The sequence below is a fragment of the Trachemys scripta genome, chromosome 10, assembly GCF_013100865.1.
Source record: "Trachemys scripta elegans isolate TJP31775 chromosome 10, CAS_Tse_1.0, whole genome shotgun sequence".
Lineage (NCBI taxonomy): Eukaryota > Metazoa > Chordata > Testudines > Emydidae > Trachemys > Trachemys scripta.
Window position 1 is genome coordinate 7,540,411 of NC_048307.1, and position 14,580 is coordinate 7,554,990.

Consider the following 14,580-nt stretch of genomic DNA (forward strand, 5'->3'; position numbering starts at 1 on the left):
CATCTAAGAGCTTGGTGGAGGGAATCCTTGGCGGTGGAATTGTCTCGTCTCCTTGGTTGGGCAGGGTGCAAGGCCGAAGCTGTTTACTGGGTTTGTGCACAGGGTTTGTTTGAAGGAAAATTCGGAAGGCTGTGTTTGATGAGGGGGTTGTTCTTCTGTTTGCTTTACTCGGCACCGGTGGGGTTACATGTCAGATGATTGTTCTCGTTGTTAAGCGGGCTTGGAGGTCAGTGAGAAGGAACAGTCCTGCACTGGCAGCCTCAGATGAGCACCAGGGACTAACCAGATCTTCTCCAGGTGTTTTACTGGGGAGAAGAGCAGAAATGAGGACAGCTTAATTATTATTTACTTGCATTCTGGTAGGCCCTAAAGGTGGCCTCTGAGATCGGGGGCCCCTTGGACGTTGTATAGGGAGAGACCTTGCTCCAGTTAGACAAGGCAGACAAAGAGCGGAAGAGTTATTATCATCAGGCTGTTTACAGGTGAGGCACTCGGAGACAAGGTCACTCAGGGAGACTGACAGAACTGGGACATGAACCCCCCTCCCCCAGGGCTCAGTCCAGTGATCTAACCACAGGCCTTTCTTTCCAGCATTTCCCTTTCCTGAGTCACACTCAGGTAGAAGGAAAAAAGATCAAGAGCAAAAAAAAATCCCCCAAAATTCCAGTGTCTGCTTCCCACTGGTCCTCTCTCTGCCAGTCACATGCGATTCACTTTCATGCCAGTTTCCTTCTTATCAGCACGGCATTTCGCAGCCCTGCAAACAGACCAAGCATCATGAACGTCCCAGTGTTAGAGATTGTGGAATCTGCGGTGAACGGGAAAGTACAGGACACGAGGTTAGCAACGTGCAGGCTTAAGAAATCATAGATTAAATAAGAGCACATTGTTTTCAATCGCCCAGGGTAAATTACCCTAGTGCTCTGGGTAATTACTGGCATCACAACTCTGGCCGCCGGTGCCAACAGCCAAGTTTTGCTTTCTTTTTCTCCTCTCCCTCCAGCCATCTCGCTGTGTGATATCCACCAGCGCTCTGCCTTGTTTATTAATGCATTGATTTCACCCCTGGGCCCTTTCATTGCTCTGTGCAGAGATTAAGAACAATCTGTCTCCAGAGCAGGCGAAACCACAAACTCAGTCCATTGTGGATCTGGTCCAGATGACGGGGATCGGGCCGCGTTGACTTCCTGGGGTTGTCGTTTTGGGGCTGGTGGCAAGGAGAGGGGTTTGCATCCCCCACAAAATCCATGACACTGAATCATTATTAACAATGCTAGCAAGAAACAAACAGCCCTCCAGCTGGGTCAGGGGCCAGCAGCGATGAGGGCACGCAGGTGCTATGCATCCCCAGTGCTACAGCTTGAAGAGCTGTGCTCCCCTCTAGGGCAGGACCCAGTTCCAGTGCAGAGGGGGACCCCACATAAACGGGGGGGCTGCGACCCTTGCACATCTCAGAGCTCAGCAAGGCAGGGTGAAGTTGGGGTAGTGTGTGTGTATATTGGGGGGGGCCAGGGGTCACATAGCTGGGGGGATCCACCAGTCTCTGTGAAACAGGGCAGTGCACGTGCTGCTGATGCTGCAGCGGCACAGAGATCTGACAGTGGCTTCTAGATACTACAGCAACAGGAGCTTTAGAGCTGCAGAGAGAGAGAGACAGGGGTGCGTTCCTGTGTGGCCTGGGGAGGGGGAGTCTATCTCAGTCATATCAGTGGGGTCCCTCCTTTCCCGAGCCCAACCGGTCAGTATTGGCTCGGGGGGGTAGGATTTGGCCTTAAATACAAGCACCCCCAGCATAGGGTGACCTGATTTTATAGGGACAGTCCCGTTTTGGGTTTTTTTTTCTTATATAGACACCTATTACCCCCCACCCCCGTCCCGATTTTTTACACTTGCTAGCTGGTCACCCTACCCCAGCAGGAGAAACACCTGTGGACCAGCTCCACGTTGATGCATTGGGGAGCTATTACAGGGTTACTCAGGGCTCTGTCTGTCTGTCTGTCCCATCCGTTGGCTTGCTGCACCGTAGGCTGGAATAGGTCATATTGACTCATCCTGCACTAAACTCAGCAAGATGTCTCCCCAGGCATAGAGTGCGCATGTAGGAATCAGCGTAAGCCACCACCTAGCTATACAGGTCCTGCTTGCCTTTAATTGGTGTCTGGCTACCCAACGTACCAGAGCACAGCGGCCTTTCACATCCCTTCCCTTCCCGCGTGGTGTGCACTGGCAGTGTGTGGATTCTGTACACGCTGGCTGGGTTCAGAAATTCAGGCAGATGATTTCCTGAGTCTCACGCAGGGAAGGTGCATGAGGCACACTTGTCCCCATGATATTGGGGACACGGCAGCAGAGGTCTGAATGCACCGAACGCTTAATAAAGCCCAGAGAGAAGTAATTCCAAGAATCAGTAAAGATACCTTGTATGCTAGAGACTTTGTGGTTTGAATTTGTACAGGGCTGCGGCGGGTTTTCTGGCAGCACGACGCCTCCTTAAAAACCACCCAGGGCCTGGTTCTCCATTCACTTACATCGCTGTCTCTCCAGTGGAGTTACTCCTGGTTTACACCAGCGTGAGGGAGGGCAAAATCAGCTCCCAATACGTTCTCTTAGGAAAAAGGAGCTAGTGGTAAGCTTTACATAGGAACAGCTGAGGTTGTTAAGCTGCCTGTACTGCCCTGACGTAGCCAAGTGGGGCGGGGGCCATGTTCAAGTGGGTATTTGTTTGCCACATGGGTGGTGGTAGGGTGAGGTTGCCACAGATTGCATTACTGTTTGGTGACTTGCTTGCTTTATTCTGCAGCCCTGACTCGTCCTCTGAATTCAGTCAGATTAATGTGGGTGCAGACAGCAGGATCAGGGCCAAAGCAAAAGGAGCCTCTGGCCAGGGCCGGTGCAGGGCCGAAACTTCCACCTTGCCCCCCCCCCCCCCCCCCCCCCCCGCGGCCCCCCCCCCCCCCCCCCCCCGCCCTGAGGCGCCCCCTCCCGCGGCAGCTCCCCACCCCAGCTCACCTCTGCTCCGCTTCCTCCCCGAGCACGACGCCCCAGCTCCAATTCTCCTCCCCTCCCAGGCTTGCGGCGCCAAACAACTGATTGCCTCATTTGCCTTAATGGTAGCACCAGCCTGCCTCTGGCGTCCTGCTGGGAGTTCAATGAGCACACGGTCTGAGACGCCTACAAACCTCCCCATTGTCTGGGCTTGGCAGGCTGGGAGCAAGTGCCCACGCTCTGCAGACGCGCAACTGGGGTGAGTCTTCCCAGGTGGGAATGATCTGGATTTGGTCCTAAGATGTGACACGACACCAGGGCCGTTCATCGACAGGGATTGTAGCTGCCTGGCAGGGAAGCTAAACCCACCCCGACTACCTGAGCCCGGCTGGGGTTTGCTTCCTGCTCCACACTGCGTATTAGTAATTCGCTGGGAAATGTAACCCCACGGTTGGGTTGTATGGCGGGATCAAAAGCAAGCAGCCTGCAAGCTGGATGCAGTCCAGGTCAGTTGAGTCCATGCCGGCTGGGCTGAAAGTCTCTGTTATTTTTCTCTCTTCTAAAAGGGCAGATCCTCTGAATACATGGATCTGCCCTTTGCACTGATCTTGGGTAACTGCCTCTGTATGGAGCCCCCCATCGCTGCACTCCCACCTGCCTCCCTGTGCCTCCCCTTGGCAACACTGCTCCATGCTGCCCATAACCCAGGCAACAGGTGCTGCCCCTGAACTGGGGACAGGCTCTGTAGGGCAGAGAGCAACCTCTCAGACACCCTCTAAGGTAGCTTGCACTGATTTGCCTCATAGGTTTCCAAGGGGTGGCAAGAGACCCAGGAAGGATCAGATTCCTCTAACTCTATTTTGGATCCCCGCTGATCCTGCATACAGGGGGCAGCATGCCTGGGAACCAGCTCACCTGGCTTCTGCTTCGTCTCTGGCCTGATCTGCAAGTGTCAACTGCCTTCTGCTATGGGAAGAAGAGGGGTGTATGGGGACCACAGAAAACAAACCCAGGGATTCTGGCCTTTGCTGGCACAATAAAAATAAGTAGGTCATAACACACACACACACACACACACACACTCACACAGGTATCATATACAAGGACAAACCAGAGGCCCACGCATTCTGGTGTCATGTTCCTGGAAACAGAAATTACACTTCACATTCCATTAGTAATGAATCCACTATATTATTATATTCTAGGAAATACTCACCCACCTTCATTACTGATAACAGTCTGCATGCATGCATGCAGCTCCTTTCATCCTGAATGTCAGAGCCCTTTGCGAGCATTTTAAGCCTCACAACACCCTAAGAGAGAGCTGAGTATCAGAGATGGGGAAACTGAGGCACAGAGAGGCCAGTGACTTGTCTAATGACACGCAGTGAATGGGTGGCAACGCTAGGAATAGAACTCAGGAGTCCTGACTCCCAGTCCTCTGCCTTTACTCTTTCTTTTTTAAGGCTATTTGTTCAGAAAATTAACCATATTACAACTTTTGACTTGCAAAGGGCAGTCCATCCACTACAATGAGGCTAAGATGTAAGAAGGGAAGAATCTTATAGCATGTATCAGGCACATTGGAGATTTGTTTAGAGAACATTGGGTTCTTGTGATTAGTCTGCTCAGATGATTCAATAGCTATCAACACCGTCACACGCTAGATTTAATCTAGGGGCAAAAGTCATGGATAATTCAAGCCCTGCAGAAATTGTCTATTGTAGTAGCCGCGCTTATGCCTCCATTCCGGCTGGGCCAAACCGCCTCTGTAAAGAAAGCAGAACAGCACAATGGGAGTCAGGGCACGTGGGTTCTGTTCCCAACTCTTGGCTCTGACTTGCTCTGGAGTAAAAGGCACAAGAAAATTCTAAGCCCTTGTTATTTTCTTGGGGTCAGCTCCTCAACTGGCATAGACCAGTGTAGCTCGGTTCAAGTCAATGGATTTGTGTGGATTTACACGGACTGAAAACCTGGCCCCATGAATTTTGACTCAGAGAGTTTCTACTTCCCTATATAGGCAATAACCTAGTGTGTTTTTATATGGACGGGGATGAGATCTGTCCTGGGATTCCTGTCTGGAGGGTGAACCAGTTACATCACTGTAAATCCAGAGCAACTCCACTGAAGTCATTGGTGTTACTCCAGATCTATGCCCACATAAGCATTGGTCATGGGTCCTGTAAGAGATTTGGCATCCAGTTTAGTGCATCCTCTAATTCAGCCATTCACCCCTTGATCCTGCCCCACTTTCTAATGTTGGGCTGTCTGTTTCCAAGAGGGTGACCGGACAGCAAGTGTGAAAAATCGGAACAGGGGGTGGGGGGTAATAGGTGCCTACATAAGACAAAGCCCCAAATATCGGGACTGTCCCTATAAAATCGGGACATCGGGTCACCCTAGTTTCCAAACTGAGTCATGGGTAGTCATAATGAAACCCAATCTGTTACAAAAAGATGCAAGATGGAGATATTTATAGAAGGCCCACCTAGTTGGGTTATATTTAGGGGTTAATTGGTCAAAGGATTTCATGTCAGAGCCTTGGGAACACTGATCTAGATAAAGAAGCTTATTGGATTCCTATCTCACTCAATATTTGCATGTGAATCCCTGGTGTAAAATCCAGGGTGTCAAAAATATTTGCTGATCTGCACAATGAAGTGCTGATTGTTTGTTTTTCACTTGTTTCTAGATAAGTAGGAGGTGAGGGGGATTAAAATCCTGTTTTCTTAATGATGTTTACAGGATGACCAGTGCAGAATCTAGCACTGCATAATACCAGACCTGATTTTTATCCCTCTCATAGAAAATGATATTTTGCACTTCTGTACTAGCAGCGATAGTGTGGGCCAGTAGCTAGGGGCCTGGACTGGGAATCCGGAGATCTGCATTCTACCCTGGCCCTGCCACTGAACTGCTGTATCAACTCGGGCAAGTCACGCCTTCCGCTGTGCCTCAGTTTTCCCTTATTTAAAATGGAGATGATGATACTTGCCCTCCTGGACAGCTAGAATAGCAGATAGAAGAGCTCCGTTTTGGCATAGCCTCTTCTATCCAACACCCTGTGAGAGAGGAAAATTCATTTGATAAAGGAGAAAACTGAGGCACAGAGAAAGAAAGTTTGCCCAAAAGCACACAGGAAGCCTGTGGGAGAACCAGGAACTGAAGCCATATTGCGTGGTCCTTTAACCACAAGACCGTTCTTCCCATACCACTAGATCGTGTTTATGTGACAAGAGTGATTTTAGTCCTGGAATAGCTTATTCTGCTCCTCTTGCCACCTCGAATGCAGCTAGAGGACCTCCCTTGGGATCAGCAAGAGTAAACACTGGAATAGAAATAAATAGCCCAGTAACAATAATCATTATAACAGCACTCAGCACTTACGTAGCAGTTTACAGATCACAGTGCTTTACAAACATTAATTAGTTCCGGCAGAATGTTCCGCCTGATCATTCCTGTTCTGGCAACTAGGGAAAGGAGCAGAACTGACCAGTTCTGCTTAAATCCTCTTTAGTTTAATCCTTGTAAAATGGTCCTGTGCCTATTCCAACATCTCTTGAGCTAGGGGTACACTGGCCTTTTAAGTCTTTTTGATCCTGTGATGGTTGTACAAGTGCTGGAGTCATGGATGTAGACAGGCGCCTAGTCAGAATGTAGCTGTCTTGAGATGCGTCAGAGTAGTGCATGTCATCATAGCATTAGGGCTGGGCGGTGGGTCTGGAATCGGATCCACTTGGAGGCGGGTGGCATTTGGAACATGGTTAAAGACACATGGTGTTGTTAGAGTGCTTGTGATTTAAATCAAGGCACACTGGCTGGAGCATTTGTGGCTTGCGACTGTACAGGGTGGCAGGTTTGTTTGGATTTCTCTTATACATTTTCTTCTCTGATTGACGGATTTCTCTGATGGCTTAATAACATTGCAATACCGTGTATTCTCTTAGAAAACTAAAGATGCTAGTGGCCAAGAAGTTTCATAAGAAAAAAAAAAAAGACTGGTACCAACTTAGTGTGAAAAAAATCCCCAAAACTCCATTTTTTTTTCACAGACCTTGAATTTTGTTTTCTGACTAGCTCTAATCATGAGTCATTTAATCAAGGAACAACATTTGTCCAGAATGAAAGCGGGATGATTAGTGTCACGCTGTCTGGAAAGGCTTCCGAGAGTGAGTGCCAACCTCAGGGCAGACTGTCAAAAGCCGGGCAGACACCCCAAACTGGTGGTATGTTTGATAATTAGATTTTACCAACCCAGTCCCAAATGTGAACACCCAAAGTACTACAATAGTCATATAACGGAGTCACAGACAGTTCCCCTAGAGACTCCAGTCTATCTTGCCACCCAGGCAAGCTGGACTATGTGATAAATAGTCACACCAAAAATCACAAATATTCCAGGTTACTCCCCATCCCAAAAGACCAGTCACTCACCCAGGTCCAATTGCATCCTAGAGTTCACATCAAAAACATTGCTAGTAGCCAATTCTATAGTAAACTAACTAAAGGTTTATTAGCGAAGAAAAATGAATGAGTTATTGAGAGGTTAAAGCAGGTAAAATATATGTATAGATGAGTCACAATCTATTATGCCAAACGGTAGCAGAGATGTAGTAATCTGCAAATTTCCCAAAAGTCTCTCAGGGCTACCCAGAGTAACTCTGGGGATCGCTGTCTTCTCATTTGATTAGTCCACCCCTGTTAGAATCCAAACAGTCCAGAGATGCAGGATCTTTCCCCGAGTCCATACCTATAGCTTCTTCTCACAGAAAACAAGCTGACAGGGTTACCACCCATTAGGGCTCTTTCTTTGGTTGGCAGAGAGAGGAGAGTGTGTTTAGAGACTGATCTCTGATCATCACACACAATGACCACTTGCCTTCAAATGCACAAGAAGTAGCACTTCATTTGCATTACACAAGGCTTCTTTCTCGTTTGATGGGTTATTTAGTTACAGGGGTGTATTCAATGTAAATGTTTGCTGTTACATTATAACAGGATATAGTAAGTAAAAACAATGCATGTAACATCCCATTAGTTCTCATAAAGTTTAAACACCAAATACACTCTCATACATTTAACACACACTTTGATCTATACTAACACACAAGTGAATTGGTCTGGGGCTTTGGCGTGAGCTGGCACCTGGTCTGCCAGCATCACAATTAGTTTATAAGGGTTAGTTCGGTGAAGAACAGAAACCATACCTTGGACCTTAGGTGACCAATCACATGCTAGGAATAATGAAGAGCAAGTAGTCAAAGCAAAGTTGCTGAACAACCCATAGGCAGCAAATAGTTGGCAGATACGGTGTGTCAAACAGTTTCAAATAATAAACTAACTGTTTCAGTGGATAGTTTGCAGACAGGAAAAGGGCTAAATTATTCAGATAAATTGGTTGCATACAGCTCAATACTCCTGCTAGAATCCTGTCTACTATCAGGGACAGCAGAAAACATGTTTATCAACCATCATCCAATGTTTAAACTTGCAGTCCTTTGCAAAACACCACATTCAAATCTCCCAATGAACAAGGAATCATAAACTCAAGAGATGGAAAAGTCTGATTAAGTCATAGGGCAGTTCGGGATTGCTTCCTAGTGCCGATTTATTAGTTTTTTGTTCAGTCTACTTTTAAATTTGCCAAGCAATGGGATTTTCATTCTCCCCTTGGATCCTCATTCTACTAATTGAGGCCTATAAGGTGATGAGTCATCCATGAACTAGCACTTGATTAAGCCACGTGCACTGATTGGTCATTCCTGTGCTAGGCTCCAGCCAATCCACAAGCCATGATCTGGTCTGGTGACTCTCAAGTCAAATATATAAGCCTCACAGGACTCCAGTCTGTTCAGTGTCGCTCCAGGGTTTGGAACTGTCCCCTGCCTGGTAGTGGCAACAGACTCCCCAAGCCTTAGCCTGCTCCAGCCTTGGTTTGCTCCAGCCCTAATCCTAGTCCTGCTCCAGCCTTCACTCTGGCCTTGTTCCACCCCGTTCTGGACTCCTGATTCCAGCTCTGACCCTGAATCTGACCACTAGGCCTGAGTAGCCCCATCATAGTTTCTGAAACCACTTCCCTCAGAAGGAATGGGGACAGACCTGGGGGCCGTACATGAATACGCGACCTCAGGCAGATACAGCCATTAGCTGTTTATTGAAGATTTATTTCACCATAAGTTAAAATAGTCCTCAATGAACATAGACCTAAATCCTCAAAGATATTTAGGTGCCTAATTCCCATTGAATTTGTTGACCTCAATGGGAGTTAGGTGCTTAAATACCGTGGAGGATCAGTTCTTGTTTCAGCAAAGCACTCAAAAACATACTTAAGTTCTCTGCTGAATAGGGGTAGACTTACACATGTGTTTTAAAGCTAAGCACACACTTCACTGGGGCCACCGAAAGGGCTCCCTAGCTACCCCTTCCTTCTCCCACTCCGCGTGGTAGAAATGCCAGCAGGTAATACGTGGTACAATGAATGAACCAAGAAAGTCTCTACGAGAGAGCAGTGTGTGTGTGTGTGTGAATGAGAGAGAGAGAGAGAGATCTGGGACTGTAACAAACTCGTATTCTCTGCGGCGCAGGCCCGGACAGGCACCTGTGATGATCACTGCCTACTGGGTCCTGTGCACGTCTCTTCAGCCTCACAAAATGGCAGCATCACTACAGGCAGCTGACTCCCAAAAACGCAGAGGTGCAGTGTGCAGAAAACAAGATTATAGCAGTCAGAGAGCTACGTACGGCACAGAGTTGTCCTTGGTGTTTATGTTGGCGCTTTGAAGATCCTCTCTGCTATTTCCCACTTCCCGTCCCCTGTGTCATGGCCAAGGAGGGCTACATGGGATTCTCTGCAGACGCTACTGAAAACATCCACAAATGAAATAGAGAGGTGAGTGTGCGGGACTGAGCGTGCTGCCTCCATGGTCCTCCCAGGCTAGGCAGCCTGGAAAGCAAAAGGCCAACCAGACATAGGCCCTGGTCCTTGGCCACAGGGCAGAGCAGGCAGGATGGAGAGAGCAGCCGATGACTGTCACGAGTTACACAGCACCAGGTGTTACAAGAATGCGCCATAACCGCACGTACGTAAACAGAGAAGGTGCCAGTAGATCGCACTGAGAAACATGCAACATAGTTGCTGGGCTTTGTACAACCAATAAAAGTTGTTGTGCATTGCAGAGAGCAGCACTTTGCACCAGGTTGTTTTATTAAGTGTCTGGTTTGAATTTCTCTCCATCAGGGTCTTGAGGCTAAGCAATTACACAATAGCGAGCCAGTCATCCATAGGGAATGCACAAATCTAGGTTTAATTGGCCTGACAATTAAATTCAACCCTCTCTGGTTTTGCCCAGTTTTAGTTATTGTCTCTTCCTATGTGCCCTATCTGCTGATCTCTCCATCTTGTTAATTAACAAGGAAATTTCACCCTGAGGGCTGTTCCTCCCACCCCCTCAAAAAAACAAGAATAGAAAAAGAATCAAGAACAAGCCAGTTTGTGCTGAAGCAACGAACTCCCATCAGGATTGATCTGGTGCAGACTGACTCTTGTTAGAGTGCGTAGTGCGGCTGATGTTCTCCTGGGTTTCAGGGAAGGTAGAAGTTAAATGCCAAGGAACAGATGCTGCGCTGCGGCAGCAGATCATATACTCAGTGTTACACACTTGGCAAACGTAAGTTAGATACTTCTCTGATTCAGTGTGCGGGAAATGGCCGAGTCCATGGATCTAGCCAGGCCTGTGGGACCATACAGAGAACACACCGTGCTGGTCCATGGGCATTTTTATCCAAAAGCTACAAAGCTAGGCGGGCTTGTGCTCCTAAATGCCTTGGGTGCTTTTGGAAACCTTCCTCTATAACCCTTAGGTGTCTGTGCAAAGCCACACTAATGAATGTGATAAACAGAAGATGTTAGTTCAATGCACTTGCTGGGATGTGGGCGAGATGGGACCTAAGGGGATTTTGCCGTCTCTAATGTCTATGGGTCTGTATGAACATCAAAGAGCAAACATTGACCCTTTAAATTCCTCTGGCTTCGTAGTGCACGCACAGGGTCAAACCTGTTGACATTGGCACCAGTGTGATTGAGGTCTCCCCTGGGTGTCTAGAGATGCTTCCATGAATGTCTTCATCAAACTGTGGAATCAGATCATTTCCTTGAGCTGTGGTGCCCGTCTGGCCCCTGCCATATTGCCTGGAGGTCACCTCCCCCTGCATCCTCAGCTGCCTTGACTTAGACACTGGCTTCTGCAGCCTCTGTTCTCCTTTGCCTGTGCATCTGGCTTGTCTGACTGCTCCCCTCTTTCAGGTGCGGGGGTCTCCCTACCCCATAGCGGCCTCCCCCAGACCTTCAGGACCTGGCGAGCCATTGAGGGAGTAGGGCAGAATATCTGCCCTGCGATGGCTGCAGAACTGTGGCGAGGCAAATCCAGGCTCATTCTGTAGGTAAGGCTGGAGGTGGAGATTCCGAAGCCAAGGGGCTGTTTAATGTGCACATGGAGCACCCAGCACATCCTTCCAGCTCCACCCAATTCCTAGCTAAGGGGCAGATCCTTCAAGTTCTCCCATTCCAGTTTGTTCCGGTGAAGCCTGCAAGGAGGAGTTCTCAAGTGGATAAGAAGTACAGGAGATGGTAAGAGCTACTTAGTCCCCGATGCTGCAGAGGGACTTCTTGTGTCTCTCGGGAAATGTTAGGTAGGAATAACAGTAACTTGGCTGCCTTTAAAGAAGGTATAAAGTCCTTTTCATCATTTCAAAGTTTCCCCTAGGTCTCACTGATTGATTCGACTGCTCTGTCTGGTCCTAATCATCTCCAAGGTTTAGCCTCTTTAATTTGTACGCTGTCTTGTTTTATCCCTGCGTTGCGTTAATGGAAGCCATTGGCAAACAGGAGTTGTATAAATCTTACTATGCAGCACCATGTGTTGTTGCTAATGGCAATTGCCTGATTGAGGGGTCAGGCTGCCTCCATTATAATTGGCTTGAGGAGGAAAGGAACAAAGTTACTGTTCCTGTCTCCTCGAGAAGAAAGTGTAGCATTTAAATCTTGGTACGATCCACACCCGGATGCCTTGTGGCCTGGCTCTTCGGCAGTGTAAAACAAAGGGATTCGTGAATGATGAAACAAAGGTGATGCGGCACGGATTGCCCTCACTGGGAAGGATTAAGCACATCCTGCGTTGAAAGGCACTTGTCCTTCGGTTTGGTCGCTCGTCCCCATTTTAAAAATCCCACTTGCCCTTGGGGGTCTGGTGTAGGCTGGGGCTGGCGCTTAGTTCTTGGGCAGTGGTGTATTTACAGCATCTGCAGAGCACAGTCCAGGTCTGCCTGGAAAATGTGGGTGCCTGGTTGTGTGGGTGCGTCCTTTGTGGCCCTGTGTTGATCTATGCTTCTGCAGGACACACCTCTCTGTGTTTTTGTGCCTCTCTGTCCCAGGTGTGTGTGTGTGTGTGTGTGTGTGTGTGTGTGTGTGTGTTTTCTATATGTGTGTGGGAGGAGGGTAGGGTATATATGTGTGGTTAGTGCAGCTGCCTGGTGACAGTTTTAGAGGGCCGGACCGTTGTCAACCCCTCTGCCATGGGGCGGCTGCCCCCTTTAAGGGAAGTCAGCCCATTACGGGTAGATTGGGTCCTTCTTTAAACAGAATGAGCCCATCTCGGCCCACCTGTAAGCAATTAACTGCTTATGTGGCTGGTTGGCAGCTAATTGACTAACAAGCACCTGAGCTGGATATAAAGGTACCAGAGCTCGCCTGAAGGAGGGTGTATGGTGGAAAGGGGGAAGTCCTTAGAGAAACTAGATGCCTACCTGCCTCTCACTCCATGCTGAAAAATAAGCAGGGGGCTCTGGCTGGGGCTACAGCTTACCTGAATCTTAACCCAGCTCTGGGAGGAGAACTGGGAACCTCTGATCTCAGAAAAACAAGTCTTTTGAACTATAGCCTGGCTCTGGGAGGAGGGGTGGGACACCTGAACTTGGGAGAGGACACTTTGAGCCCCAAGCCCAGCAGAAGGGTTGGACTTGAGGACCTGATGAGGAGGTTTCTTCCTCCTCTGTGGAGGAGTTTATAGATGAGAGCCCACAAAGGGCTTATTGTGGTCTTGGTAGCGGGGTCTGAATAAATGTGTGCACACACCAGAAGGGAGTTGAGGGCTGTGTAGCTGTACAGTGTGCATACTGGGGAATGGTGCCCTGCTATAGTGGGAGAGTGGAAATTGGCGGGTCTTGATTTTTGAGCTAGGCACACTCAAGTGTTTGCATTAAAGAAAATGAACGTGCAGTGCAGTCAGGCAATGAGGTGTCTTTCTAACGTCAGGGTAACTAATATGCATGAGCCAAGGTGACCAGACAGCAAGTTTGAAAAATTGGGATGGGGGTGGGGGGTAATAGGTGCCTAGGTAAGAAAAAGCTCCAAAAATTGGGACTGTCCCTATAAAATTGGGACATCTGGTCACCCTAGCATGAGCTCTCCTCAGGTGTAAACGCAGTAAAGAGCAGGGACTTTAGTTTTACTGTGAGGTAAACTAGGCAAGGTCCCCACTATTCCAGTGCCTGGTGTTGACTGTGGTAAAACGTAAGTTACCCTGAGGTAAAAACCACACCTTTTCCAGCAGTGAAGATAAGGCCTTGATAGCCTACAGCAAGGACACTGACACAGCTGCTGCTGACCTCCTTCAGTCTCTTCCTGCCACCCTGTGCCCTGTACCATGCAGTGCCTTCCACTGAGGGTAGTTCCTATAGAGAACTGCCCATTGTAAAAGAGTCTAGGCCAATGAGATCTCTGTGGCTGGCCATGCTGCTCTGCTCAGCTGAATCCTTGTGAAGACTTGAAGGAACAGGGAGGCTTATGAAGAAGACAGAGATCCAGGCCAGAAGCAGTGTGGTCTAGTGGCCTGAGCACAAGTCTGGGATGTGGGAACTCACCAGGTTCATGTTCTGCCAATGTCATAGACTCCCTGTGTGTGAATGTGGATGCATCTCTCCACTTCAGTGCCTCCATCTGTAAAATGGGGATAGGATTTCTCTGCCTCTGAGAGTGTGAGGCTAAATTAGGCTATGTCTGTTAAAGCTCTGAGTATATGAAACACTAATTGACTGGGGCTCTTAGGTGCCACCGTGATGCTAAATGGTATAGAAACTGAAATCCCTACACTGGGAGTCCTAAGCAGAGAGAAACTCTAGGATTGGGCCCTCGGTATACATATTTGTTTCCTCAGAAGCCATGTTGATATTACACGCTGAAACAGAGTTGTATCAGTAAGGCCTCTTTGAAGATGCTGGCAGCTATTTTGTGTTCCCTTCGGTGTGAATCATTACAAAAGACACCCACACACTATGCTCTCTCCTAGACTCTTTACTTCTGCTGTTCTCTTCATCTCAAATAAAAGCCATTCATATGCAAAGAATTTCTGGGCTCTCTTTATGTGAAGAGACACACTATATGTAAGGTTCACTTAGTTGTCACTAAAGGGAAGCTATCTCTGGGGTGGAACGTGGCAGCCATATAATAGTCACCACAGCACTACATAACAGTGTGTATGGCAGGGGTGTGGATTGGTTGGTTGGTTTGGGTGGGTTTTTCTAGGAGTGGGAAGTAAAGAA